Below are 14,425 nucleotides of genomic sequence, written 5' to 3'. Positions count from 1 at the left end.
TGTTCCAATGTAAATATTCCTTTTGGAAAAATACCACTTCACATATAATTAAGGAAAACTTGCAACAACAAAATATTTTGAAAATAATTAAGTAATATTGTGTCAAAATACGAATGTCCATATTTAACGTACCCGTTGCAGTAAGTTCCGGACATCGTTATTAAACTTGAAGCGAGGTTGACCATACGAGCTTTCCCGTTGACTATTTTACGGCTATAACTATAGCTGGACCGTATATTGCACTATTAGGAGATCGTCACCGGCGATTGTTGAGGTTGATCTTGAGACTGTCCAATTGACATTGTTAACAAAACCGGTTCCGTTAAGCCCAGTTAGTGTTTCCAAACTCTGCATCCAAACTAGTGACCCATCACAGGCTTTAACGGCATAGATATTGCCATTCCAGCTTGGGAAATAAAGAGTATCATCATAAATAGCTGGTGTTGCAGTTATGTCTTTTCCTCATAAAACTTCCACTTAAGACGTAGTATGGAAACTGTTTTAGGGCTTATCTTGGTCTCGTGTTTTGCATATCTTCTGTTAAGCAAGTCTCCACCGTGATTTAACAGGGTTGTGCTTGTGCCTCCTACCAATACCGTGCCACTGCAACGAAGTTAATTCCCATATTTCTGACTATGGCCTTACATGTTCTGAAGTTACACTTGCTGTGCTAGTAAGTACCAACAAGGCTACGTGAACACAAAAAGAGCTAAGCTAAAAGCTACCATGGATATCTTACAGGATGCAAGGACTATGAGAGGTCACAAAAAGAGTTAGTAGTACTAGAAGTCACGTACGTTTATATAAGAGGTCACAAGGGGATGGCTTCATCATAACAATATATATTGAAGCTTCAGTTTGAATGATATAATGTTAGCTAGGTAATCCATGTTTTCAATTGTTGGTTCCTGATAAGCTCACGCATTTATGTGCATGTATATACGTATAAGCAACGATATGATCTAGGGTGGTTCTAGTTGGACCTCCAAATTTGCTATTTGAACCTCTCATATTTAGTACACCTCTAATTTACTTTTTAGAATACTTGAAAAGCTAAGTAAACCTCCTTATTTTTACCAAAACATCCTTGAACATAATATATAACAATTTGTTACTCTACTTTTTATATGTATCTTCAACCACGGGAAGAAAAAATCAAAATCACATGATATTGCACTCTTATGAGTAGGTCTCTTCTCCACCAAAATTAATCAGAGGGTTCGTTCCCAATCTTGATGTTGCTGGAATCCCTTTGAATTTGCTAAAAGAAGGATTTCAAAGGTTTTGGGTTCGAAGATCGAGTAATAACTATATCATAATATTCAATGAATTTAGTTTAAGGAAATTCTAAATCAGATTGTTTTGAATTTAATTTTGTATTAAATGATAATAATTATTTTTATTTAATTGTTTTAGGTCAATTATAAAACTATATAGGCAATATAAGGAAATTCCGGAAAAAAAATAATTTATATTTGGGGAGGTAAGAAGAGTATTTTTTTTTTCATTTTTATCTCTTTGTCTTTATTTATCTTTTCATATGACTTGACAAAGTCTACTAATAATTGAAAAAAGTTGGAGGTCTATACTTCAGCCCCGGCCATGTCTCGATCAGAGTCAACACAGCCCTCGCTCAAAGCACGACGGTCGCTGAGTCTGGGATTTACGAAAAGCTAAGTGCTTTTTCTATATGCAGTTTTGTTTATATTTTTGAAGTCGCCGACATTCATATATATATATATATATATGTTAGAATAAGAGAACGATATGAAACAGAGAAGGATTATTGGAACTGAATTACATTAACATTGATTGAAAGAGGCTCTGTATAAATAGAGCGTACAAAACAAACTAAGCAAAAAATCTGGAACAACTACCCATGACTAACAACTCCTAAGTTCATGGGATATCCCTAAAGACTTGGTAAACAAAACAAACTCCTAGTAGACTAGGACTTTTACTTATTCAAAGCTAATTCAAAACATAAAACACTTAACAATTGCCCCCTTAAACTAATAGTCATCAAGACATCAGTTTAATTAAGAAACTCCAGCAAGTCAATCCACGTGCATCAGTAATATCATCAGCAACTTCTTTCAAAGAACACATGCCAAGTAGTCCTCGCAACTTCATAAATGTAGCAACCTTGAGAGGCTTTGTTAGGATATCAGCAATCTGATCTTCACTTTTACAATGAACCAACTCAATGATGCCATCCTTTGTCAAATCACGAAGGAAATGGTACCTTACATCAATGTGTTTGCTCCTGCCATGTAACACCGGATTCTTTGACAACTTGATAGTAGAACTATTGTCACAATAAACTGCAGTAGCTTCCACTTGAGGAAAATTTAATTCTCCAAGCATTCTCCTTAACCATACTGCTTGACAAGCACATGATGCTCCGGCAATGAACTCGGCTTCAGTTGTTGACAAAGAGACAACTTGCTTCTTTGATGACCAAGAAACAGCCCCACTACCCATCATAAACACATAACCGGAAGTACTCCTTCTATCATTTACATCCCCAGCATAATCACTATCAGTAAACCCAACAAGTTCTGACATTTCTCCCTTCTTATAAAAGATACCAAAATCAATTGTACCTTTCAAGTAGCGTAACACCTTTTTTGCAGCAAGGATGTGTTGCTCAGTTGGATGCTCCATAAACCTGCTAATAAGGCTTACTGCAAACATTATATCAGGCCTTGTGGCTGTGAGGTACATCAGGCTACCAACAATCTGTTTGAACAACGTGCTGTCAACCTTCTTGCTTTTAGGATCGTTAGCCAACTTCGATCCTAGTTTAGGATTTTTAATCAACTTCAATCCTGGTTCTGCTGGGATTGCAACAGAATTGCAGTTCTTCATCTCAAACTTCTCCAACACCTCCAGTGCGTACTTCTTTTGTGTAATGAAGATTCCAGTTGCTGATTGTACTACCTCGGTACCAAGGAAGTAATGCATCATTCCCAGGTCCGTCATATCAAACTCCTCCATCATAGACTTCTTAAAATCATGAAACATCAGCTCATCATTTCCGGTGTAGATTAGATCATCTACATACAAGCAAACAATCAAATACTTCCCTGCAGCTCCACATTTGATGTACAAAGTATGCTCATAAGGACACTTTTTGAACCCAGCTCCAGCAAAGTAGGCATCTATACGGCTATACCAAGCTCTAGGTGCTTGTTTAAGCCCGTAAAGTGCCTTTTTCAGCTTGTAGACTTTCTTCTCACTACCTTTTTGCACATAACCAGTGGGTTGATCAACATACACCTGCTCTTGCAACTCTCCATGCAAAAATGCAGATTTAACATCCAACTGAAAGATAGGCCATGCATTTTGTGCTGCAACTGAGATCACTAACCTGATTGTGTCAAGCCTCACAACTGGAGCAAAAACTTCCTTATAATCAACACCATACTCTTGCTTGTATCCCTTTGCTACCAACCGAGCTTTGTGCTTCTCCACTTCCCCCTTTTCATTCAACTTGGTCTTGAAGACCCATTTCACTCCTATAGTCTTCTGCCCCTTTGGAAGATCAGTAAGCTCCCAAGTGTCATTCTTCTCTATTGCTCTTATTTCTGCATCCATAGCATTCTGCCATTTCTTTTCTTTGACCGCATCCTCAAAAGTTAAAGGATCACTGTCTGCAAATAAAATCAAATAAGCAAGTTGATCATCATCAGAAAGTTCATCTCCACTTACATAGTCAATCATCCATGCAGGTATCTTCCTGTTTGTTCTTTGAGATTCTGAGCTTGGAGCTGCTGCTTGAGCTTCATGTATTGGCTGCTCATTTGTCATGTCTTCGATAGGAGAGATTTGCAGCTGCACTCCTACTGTAGGAGGGATTTGTTGCTGCACTCCTAATTGTTCTTCATCAAAGCTCACAAATATTTGCTTCTGTTGGGTGCTCTTGTCTGCCCAATTCCATGTGCTCTCCTCATCAAAAACAACATCTCGGCTGATCACAATCTTCTTCGTGATGGGATTATACAATTTGTAGGTTTTGGACTGCTCACTCACTCCAAGAAATATGCATTTTTCACCCTTGTCATCAAGCTTCTTTCTTTTTTGATCTGGAATGTGAGCATAAGCAATGCAACCAAATATTTTGAAGTGATCAACAGCAGGTTTACCTCCATTCCACGCCTCTTGTGGAGTCATATTTTGAACAGCAAATGTAGGGCTTCTGTTCAATATATGAATGCTCCAATTTACTGCCTCCGGCCAAAAAGACTTCCCAATTCCTCCTCTTGCAAGCATGCTTCGTACCATATTTACAATAGTACGATTCTTCCTTTCACATACACCATTTTGTTGTGGTGTATAGGCTGTAGTAAGCTGCTTCCGAATTCCATGCAAAGCACAAAAACTCACAAACTCCTGTGAGTTGTACTCACCACCACGATCAGTCCTCAGGATCTTAATAGGTTTGCCAACCTCCTTCTCAACTAGAACTTTAAAGCTTCTAAATGTAGCAAGAGCTTCTGATTTTTTTAACAAAAAATAAACCCATGTTTTCCGGCTATAATCATCAACAAAAGAAATAAAGTACTTCTTTTTACCATTAGATTCCGGAGAGATGGGTCCACATATGTCAGAATGAACTAGCTCAAGTGGTGCACAAGCTCTCCAGGCTTTTCCTTTTGGGAATGACTCACGATGCTGCTTGCCAACACAACAATCTTCACATACTTTGTTGGAGGGAGGACAGATTTGAGGAAGACCAGTAACCATCTTCTTCTGATATAGTGTCTGCAATCCATTAAAATTCAAATGACCATAGCGAAAATGCCATAGCCATGTTGAATCTTTTATCTCGGTCAAATGGCATGAATGAGCACTCTTGATTCGCAGCGGAAACAATCTGTTTGGGGTCATCTTTACATGAGCAATTAGACCTCTTTGAGGATCATAAACTTCACAAGCACCTTCCCTGATTGTAGACACATATCCCTTCTCTTGAAGCTGACCAATACTCAACAGATTACTCTTCAAATCAGGAACATAGAACACATTGGAGATTGTTTCAATATGATCAGCTTTAGTTCTAATTCGAATATCACCCTTGCCCATAACATTCACAGTAGAATTATCACCAAACCTTACAACAGTGCGAAATGCTTCATCCAAAACAGAGAAAGATGACTTACTACCGCACATGTGATTGCTACACCCGGAGTCTAAGTACCATGTGTTTACTTCAGGCTCCTCCTTCACATGCAATGCCATAAGAAGTGTCTCTTCTTCCTCTTCCTTTTTCTCTGCAAAATTGGATTGCTCCCCATTCTTTTGCTTGTCTTTGTGAAGCTTCACATGACACTCCGAACGAAAGTGACCGAGCCCATGACATCTGAAGCATTCAACTTTGGACTTATCAAAATGCCCCTACCTGTACTTTGGGAATTCGAGGACTGATGATCGTAGGAGTGAAGATCATGTTTGGTCCTATCGTAGGATTGAAGATCATGTCGGGTCCTACTGCCACTGCCATCTCGAAAGCCTCTGCCTCTACCTCTCCAAGTCCCACGATCTTTTCCTCTTGTTGAAAAACCACCATTTATTGCTACTTTCAAGGCTGCTTGCTCCTCTCCATTATTTCGATTGAGTTTTTGCTCATGTACGAGCAACGAACTCTGCAGCTCATCCACTGATAACTGATCAATGTCTTTGGATTCTTCAATGGAGCAGACTATGTAGTTGAACTTGTCAGTCAAGGAGTGAAGTATCTTCTCCACCACAGTAACATCTTGCATCTGTTCGCCATGGGTTCGCATCCTATTTGCCACCGACATAACTCTTGAGAAATAATCTGAAACAGACTCACCAATCTTCATCTCAAGGGTCTCAAACTCTCGACGTAGTGCTTGGAGATGAGAGCGTTTCACTCTTGCATTGCCTTCATACTTCTTTTTCAGCGAGTCCCATATCTGCTTCGCTATGTCCTTTTGGAGAATGGTCTCCAAAATTGCGCGGTCAATTGCCTGAAAGAGGTAATTCTTTACCTTGAGATCTTTCAGCTTCAACTCATCCAATGTCCTTCTCTGTGCAGCTGTCATCCCCTCTCCAGTGGCAGGCTCAGTAAAGCCTGTCTCAATGAGGCTCCAATACTCCTTCGACCTCAGGAAGTTCTCCATTAGCATACTCCAATGGTCATAGTGACCATCAAAGCGTGGTATTGAAGGCTGCACGTAGTTGTTCTCTGTTGCCATAACCCTTGCTGCTGCAAGACGCACAAAGCTGCTGCTTTTCACCTCAGGCCCAGTGGGGGCTCTAATACCAGATTGTTAGAATAAGAGAACGATATGAAACAGAGAATGATTATTGGAACTGAATTACATTAACATTGATTGAAAGAGGCTCTGTATAAATAGAGCGTACAAAACAAACTAAGCAAAAAATCTGGAACAACTACCCATGACTAACAACTCCTAAGTTCATGGGATATCCCTAAAGACTTGGTAAACAAAACAAACTCCTAGTAGACTAGGACTTTTACTTATTCAAAGCTAATTCAAAACATAAAACACTTAACAATATATATATATATATAGGATTTTTCTCAGGTAAGGATGTCCTTAGTTTTTCTTATGAAACGGATTTACTGTTTTCACCCACTTTCCGATCACATTTTCACATCTTAACCGTTCAGTTTTTAGGTCCTAATGTATGGATCACCTCTGCAAAATTTCAGCCAATTTGGTGATCGTTAAGGCGTCCAAAACTGCAATTTACACGAACGAACCGAATCTGTCTAACCGGAACCGTTCGTTTACATTGTTGTAATTTGCAGTTTTGGATGCCTTAATGATCACCAATTTGGCTGAAATTTTGCAAAAGTGATCTATATATATATATCCTTAGTGTAGCCGGACTGTATATATATATATATATATATATATATATATATATATATATATATATGCTTTTCGACTTACTGTGCATTCATACTTCATGCTTGTATCTGCATGTGTCGCCCAGCAGATTCTACAATTATATATGCGGCCACATGTACACTCTTAATCTGTTTTGATTCCAGATGTCCACCGAACAAATGGTTTGGCAAATGCATATATGATGCTATACTAGACACCTCATGCTTCATTCTAAGTACATACTGCATCATCCGTGCACGTTACAACTAGCCATATATGACTTTTGAGAGCATAATAAACTAGTGTCATGAGGTTAACATGTGTTTACCTTATTTGGCTTTCATTATTATCAAACTGGCATTTACTTGGACATGACTCTGTGATGTACATGGACGAAATGGCATCAATTATCATGTCATGCATATCTGATACCCTGGTCCGTATTAATCGTCTCTTAGATGGTTTACTTCAATTATTTTGGTGGTCAACCACAAGCATATACTTATCATTAATCAACACTATCACACATGGGTTTCATTTATTTATGTGTGCAAAGCATTGCAATTAAGCTTCTGCACGTGTACAACCTTCTTGGTTTATAAAGCTAGCAATTAGACAATCACACCTTGAACGAGTACTTGCCATGTACCCATGCTCTTATATAAGCTCCACATGCCATGATCACACAGTAGATCAATTTTTATTTTTTTTGCTTCACCTAATTCAAATATGATGCAAATTTGCATCTGCACATGCGCATGAAATTCTAGACTTTACATGTCAATTGATGCCATGCATATATACGAAGCAACAATATCACTATGGTCACTACCGTGACATTCTCAAACATGTGTACATTAAATATCTATGACACATATTTAATCAATTCAATTATATGGAAGGAGTACTAATCACTTACTTTATCTTATGTTGAGGAGGCATAATCACCGATCACCTCCAAGATTAACGAAATCATCATCATTCTACAAGGATGCTTCGCTGGAGCAATGGACCGTCATGCTTGGACAACTCCATCATGATTTGGGTACTTATATCAATTCCAACTCCAACTTACTCGAAATCGACATAAGATAAGTCACTCTATCTTATCTTTTACGCTCTTGCAATTAGAGCATTTGCCATGACTCTTAAGCATGCCTACAAAATGTTATTAATTAGCAACTTTACTACAAGTACATGCTACACACATACATGCTTAAATTCACTTTCATGTGACATACATCTAGAAGCTTGTGACACTTACGACTTAATTAAACATGCTCGGATAAACGACTTGCTCGGGTTACGACTCGCTTGGGTATCGAGTATGGCCACGACTTGCGCTTGGGCCACGCCTCGCATGCTCGCACAGCGCCTACACACTCAACTACACCCAACTTGCTCGAACAACCCAACTTGCTCGATCATGTCCAACATGTTTTACTTAAGCCCCAAGTTCACAAACGCTTCATTCTATGTCACCGGGACTACTCCCACAAAATTACTTTGGACACCCATTACACTTGCCACTATCTATTGTGCGTGTTATATGGCCATAAGATCCACATATACAACTACCAATATTTTACATGTTCATACACATTAATGGAATATTGAATTCTTCTACCATTTGTTGCTCACTACAAATCGAATTCTTTTCGCATTCCATTAATACGAGCGATAACCAATACAACAAAGCATTCTACATATGCGCATTTTTGTCTCATTGTGCAGGATCAAACGAGTCCCTTCTTGCTTACGGAGTTCGGGGACTTGTAGGGGCTCCGTACCGCCCGGTTACTTATGCTTGGTGACATCATGTGTATAACTCCCCAACCAAGAAGCTCCTCTTACTCGGGGACTTCGGGGACTTGTACATACCTCCAACAATATAGAGTATTTGCTATCTCACCAAGCATAAGTAACACCCTCTTTGGGACACCCACAAGCCATGGTGAGGCCCAACCGCTACTTGCATCTTGTAGCCCTATGTTCAAGCTACGCTACGGTATCCGAAAGTCACAAATCCGTCGCCGGGAAGCCACATTTCCGGCCTTGCCAAGTTGCCTCCACAATATGCTTTTCTAGACTAGAATAGTGACTTTGAGTCCTACATCTAAGAAAATGTAAATGAGAGAGCCTCCTTCCCCTATATTCCCACTTACTCATCCATCCCATTACATCTTTTGTAATCCCTTTGGGCCGCAAGGCCCGAACACACTAGTTAAACATTCAAATGGACGTAGTTTCCCGCTAAGGCGGGAAATGAACCACTATACTTCTTGTGTCGTTCTCTCTCTCTCTCTCTCTAAAGCTAACTAGAGACCCCTCGGTCACTAACGTTAACAAGGTCCAAATATCAAATTTGGAGGTCCAACTAGAACCACCCTATGATCTATTTTAGCATTATTCTTTTTTTGGTAAAATCCAGCTAGCTAATATGAGTGATCCCTTGATATAATTTTATTTTAACTTAACGATAAGACTTTCTCTAAGAACGCTAGTTCAACATACATCAACAATATAGAAAGATCCTCAATTCTTAATCACTTTGATTAGTTTTGGTGTTTAGCCAATCCAGCTTAGTGCCCGGCTGTGTTCAAATTCAATGCAATGGGGATAGAGTTTTGACTCAGATACATATATAGGGCAGTTTTACTAAGAGCTCGCTTTCTTTGTGCAGTTTTAGAAATCATGCGGGGATATATATTATGAAATTTTGTTTCAATGAAGAATAATGTATATATGTATTTAGATGAGTAGATAGAAATTCAAATCTAATTAAAAATTTACGAAACTTCTTTACTACTATAGTTTTGTTTCTTCAAATAATGTGACTGTGATAGTGTGATACATATGTTTTTGAAAAGAAGAGGTTAACTTTTATTAATCATAATAAGAATTACATATGGTCTTGCTCAGCTGCAATAACAGCAAGCAGAAAGGGAGGAGGAGAAAAATAAAAACATTCTTGAGATAACGAACTAGCAAATGCAGCCATCAGATGCGCTGCTTTATTAGCACCTATTCTGATATAAACTACCTTCAAATTAGAGTGAGCTCTCAAAATGGAGTCCAAATCATCATAAAGCCGCCCAAGCTGTGAGAAATTCCCCTCAGACCTGCACAATTGCTGCTGCACAAGCTGAGAGTCAGTCTCCACGATGGCCGATACCAAAACCTGATCCAAGACAAAGTCAAAAGCTAGTTTACATGCCAAGGCTTCTGCATGTTCAGCTGAAAGCAAACCACTCAGCGGTTTCCCTCCTCCTGCTATCATTGTGCCATTGCAATCAAGCACCACAAAACCAGCGCTACATTTTCTTGAGACATGATCAAAACTGCCATCCACATTAATTTTATAGAGACCCACTGATGGAGCCCGCCACCGAGCCAATCTTGAGCTGCCAGTCTCCCTCAAGGTCGGCCTAGTATTATGAAAACAGAAATCCTGTAATCTTGTAGTAGCCTTAAGCAGAACATCCCAAGGTTGACCTTTCCTATCATCCCATACTCTACTATTTCTTTCCTTCCACACACTCCACAAAAGAAACAGAAGATCCCCCAAGTCCTTTAAAGATAAAGCATGAACACAAATGCTCAACCACCCTAGCAAGTCACAATTCAAAGCTTGTGGACTGAAACAAGTTTGAACCAACACACCATTACCCTGTAAAACTTGTTTTGTAAAAGGACAATCACGACAAATGTGCAAAGATGTCTCAGTTGCACTTTCACAAAGAACACAAACCTGTGTTTCAAAAGGCACTCTTCTAGACAATAATCTTTCCCTTGAAGGGAAAATGTTATGACAAACCCTCCAAATATGAATCTTCGCTGAACTAGGCATCACAACTTTCCATAATTTCTTCCAAAAATCGACACCAACAAAGAGTTCAAATGTTTATTTCTCGTCTGAATTACGTGTGACATGCCTTTGTCTCCATCCAAATTCAAAACTATTTACACCACATTGACTCTGGTATTCAAATTCAATGCAATGGGGATAGAGTTTTGACTCAGATACATATATAGGACCGTTTTACTAAGAGCTCACTTTCTTTGTGCAGTTTTAGAAATCATGCGGGGATATTATGAAATTTTGTTTCAATGAAGAATAATGTATATATGTATTTAGATGAGTAGATAGAAATTCAAATCTAATTAAAAATTTACTAAACTTCTTTACGACTACAGTTTTGTTTCTTCAAATAATGTGACTGTGATAGTGTGATACACATGTTAAAAGAAAGTAAAATCTTTATTTCTCGTCTGAATTACGTTTGACATGCCTTTGTCTCTATCCAAATTCAAACCTATTTACACCACATTGACTCTGGTATTCAAATTCAATGCAATGGGGATAGAGTTTTGACTCAGATACATATATAGGGCAGTTTTACTAAGAGCTCGCTTTCTTTGTGCAGTTTTAGAAATCATGCGGGGATGTTATGAAATTTTGTTTCAATGAAGAATAATGTATATATGTATTTAGATGAGTAGATAGAAATTCAAATCTAATTAAAAATTTACTAAACTTCTTTACTACTACAGTTTTATTCCTTCAAATAATGTGACTGTGATAGTGTGATACACATGTTAAACGAAGTAAAATCTTTATTTCTCATCTGAATTACGTTTGACATGCCTTTGTCTCCATCCAAATTCAAACCTATCTACACCACATTGACTCTGGTATTCTCATGTGAAAACCGCCACAATCAAACTCAATTAAACTCATTCCATCTATATCACTTTGAATAGACTATATCTTTCCCTAAAAGGTAAAAAAGAAATTGAATGGAGAATAAAAAGTAAGAAAGGAAGGAAAAAGTTTTGAAATTCCCAAATATGTTTTCTTGGGTGCATATATATATGGATGAGATTTCTACCATCCCCACGTTACAAATTAAACTTGTGCCTGAGAGATGAGGAATTCAAGTGCGGACTTAAGTTTTGTTGCCAAAGCACTCCGCATATTTGGCTCTCTTATTTTCTTGCTTTTGTTCCTTCACCTCAATAATGTTGAAGGAATTCGGATAGAAAGATCTACATCAGTAACGGAAAAACAAAACATCCATGAACATGGTGAAGGAATGGATGATGTTGTTGAGTTTGAGGTGAATTCTCTTCCTACAACACATCCTCTTGAAAACTACCCAGATGGTGAAGATGAGATCTATGTTGATTACTCTCCTCCAAAGACACATCCTCCAAAATCACCTCCAACATATGCAAGAACAGACCCTCCAACTCAACCGCCGACGTTGAAAGGTGATTCACATGGCAAAGATGAATTTGGTGCGGACTATTCTCTTCCTACAACACATCCTCCTGAAAACTACCCAGATGGTGAAGATGAGATCTATGTTGAATACTCTCCTCCAAAGACACATCCTCCTCCAAAATCACCTCCAACATATGCAGAAATCACACACATGCACAAATCCCTATAATCTAGGGCATGGAGAACATCCAGAAAAATAATTGATATATAAAAACTAAATAATTAAGGAGAATTTTAGGAAAATTCTTCTATGTACCGGCGGTGCAAATAGTGAACCAGCAGATCTCAGCTGTTGATATTTATAAGCAATTTTTTTTATAACAAAAAAATATATTTTATGTTATCCAGTCGTCCATTTATGTTGGTGCACTGAATATTTGTTCTCATAATTTCATAAAGTTTTGATTCCTTTGGGTTTGTCGCTTTATCCAATATGCAGCGTATTAATTGAATCAAGTGCTAAAAAGGGAAATTGATTGAAGCCGAACTAAAACACAAAAACTGATACTTGTTACATATTATAAAATTTCCTGAACAAATGGAAAATGAAAGATCTTTCTTCTTGATCTATACCTGTTCTCAAGGCTGGTCCTGAGATTTTTGTCATCTATACTTCTTGACCAATTTCGTGCTCCAAATAAAGAAGAGATTCAAGATTGGGTGCTTCAATCTTGTAGCTCAAAAATTCATCTGATCGAATTGCCAAGTTCAACATCCTTGAGCTTTTGAAAATCATATAGTTGAAGCTCTTTTATGTTTTTACAAGAAAATAATACCAAAGTCTCGAGAGAAGGGCATCTAGAAACCACAAGTCCATTAAAATTTACATAAAGCACACTCCAATCCTGTCTAGTTTGTTGAGATTATACATCCCACATGGAAAAAATGGAACTTTGTCTATGAGTTTATAAGAGTTTGAGCAAATTCATCTAGGGCTGGGCACGGGCCGGGTTCAAGTTATCATTTGCTGGGCCCGGGACTGGCCCGTTTCATTTAGGGCCGAGTTTCCGGGCTTTCGGGCCCAAAATACATTTTTTTTTTCTTTTTTCTTTTTCTTTTCAGGTCTCGGCTCTCAGCCCTCTTCCAGCCTTCCTCTTGCTCTTTGGTGGTTTGGGAGGACGAGCACATGTCGAAGTCGACCTTCCCATCAGCAACCATGGTACAATCTTAATAGGGAGAGGAAAAATTATATCAGAAACACCCAAATGAACTGAAAATTTACTTCAATCTACACTACGAACATAAATTTACTTCCACATGAAGGTACTTAGATTCTAAGCCATCTTTACTGCAATACCACACAATTCCACACTGCTTCAAATACATACTGAAGACAAAATCTCTAAAAACAGTGCAGAATTATTTTCAATAGAGTTCATAATAATCAATCAAAAGTCAAAACCCCAACCGAAAAAAAAAATTAATTAAAACAAGTACCTTCAGCGCGGCACACTGATTCAAGATCCCGCATCTTAATCCGTTTTCTAAGCCCAAGTTCATATTCACCTCCCAATTCAACACCAACCCGCTTCTCCCCCAAAACCTGAAACAACCCACCAATCAATAAAATGAACAAGAACACTCAAAAATCCATGAAAAATTCAAAACTCAAAAAAATCAAGAACCCACCTTGGAATCTGATCTGGGCACCGACCCATTTCCGGAATCGACCCGATTGACGTCGCTGTTGGGAATGGCTTCGTCGGAGCCAATAGCAAGGGCGACCTGGACGGGGAGGCCGTAGTCGAGATCGAGGAGGCAGACTTGGCAGACTAGACGTCGCTCTTCACTTTCTTGGCGAAGCGGAAGAGGAAGATCCGAAGAAGTAAAGAGGAGGAGGAGGAGGAAGAAGAAAAAACTGAAGGAGAAGGAGAGAGGGTATTTGACGCGTGGAGAGAACTCAGAGAAGAATAAGGACGCGTGGAGAGAATAAAATAATCAATAAATTGGTATATACGGGCCTTACAGGCTTTTTGTTTCTGAAAACACAAGGCCCGGGCCCGGACCGTTTTTATTTACTTCAGGCCCTGACCGAACCGTTTTGCGGGAAAAAAATTTAGGGCCCGGACCGTACGGGCCGGGTTGTGACGGGTCGGGCCGGTCTTCCGGGCTTTCGGGCTAAAATGCCCAGCCCTAAATTCATCCATTGTCAATTGGTTTTGGATGTGAACCCCAACTTACTTTATCATGGTATCAGAGACAGAGAGGGTTATCCCACGTGTGCATGCCTCACGGCCACACGAGCTCCACA

Source organism: Rosa rugosa, chromosome 1 (genome assembly GCF_958449725.1).
Source record: "Rosa rugosa chromosome 1, drRosRugo1.1, whole genome shotgun sequence".
Lineage (NCBI taxonomy): Eukaryota > Viridiplantae > Streptophyta > Magnoliopsida > Rosales > Rosaceae > Rosa > Rosa rugosa.
Note: the sequence above shows the minus strand (reverse complement) of the source record.